Genomic DNA, 573 nt, shown 5'->3' with positions numbered 1-573 from the left:
TCATGGATTTGATTGTGATATTATATAATATGTTATAATAAACAAGGCACGATGTAACGACTTTGACAATTGCCTTGTTAAATTAATTTGTAAATTTAGACGCACTTGCTACACAGATATATTTACAGTAAGTCATTGCAATTATTTAATGAATACAAAATTCCAAGTGAAGTGCGTAACAACAATAAATTATTGATAATGAAAAATGTGAATTACTATAAATTGTGAATTATCAATTTAAGCACCGAGTTATATATTAAATCTTTCGAAGTTTCTTACAGTTAAATAAAGAGATAGGTATAAATTTCACGATTGATTAAATTAAGTACTTCAAGTAAATTTCATTCTTTTATGTGTTCAAAATAAAGTAAAGTCATTATATAATTTTTGATAAAATATAAATATATCTCAAGGATGTAGTTGAAGTTTGGATCGTTCTTGGAGCGAAATAATTGACGATCACTCATATATACATGCAGGGAATGGAAGTAACTCGTTACTTGTAACGAAGTTACAGTTACAAGTTACTTTTTTGATAACTTTACTAGTAACTGCGTTACTTTTTTTCTTTGG

Source organism: Trachymyrmex cornetzi, unplaced genomic scaffold (genome assembly GCF_001594075.2).
Source record: "Trachymyrmex cornetzi isolate Tcor2-1 unplaced genomic scaffold, Tcor1.1 scaffold138, whole genome shotgun sequence".
Classification (NCBI taxonomy): domain Eukaryota; kingdom Metazoa; phylum Arthropoda; class Insecta; order Hymenoptera; family Formicidae; genus Trachymyrmex; species Trachymyrmex cornetzi.
Note: the sequence above shows the minus strand (reverse complement) of the source record.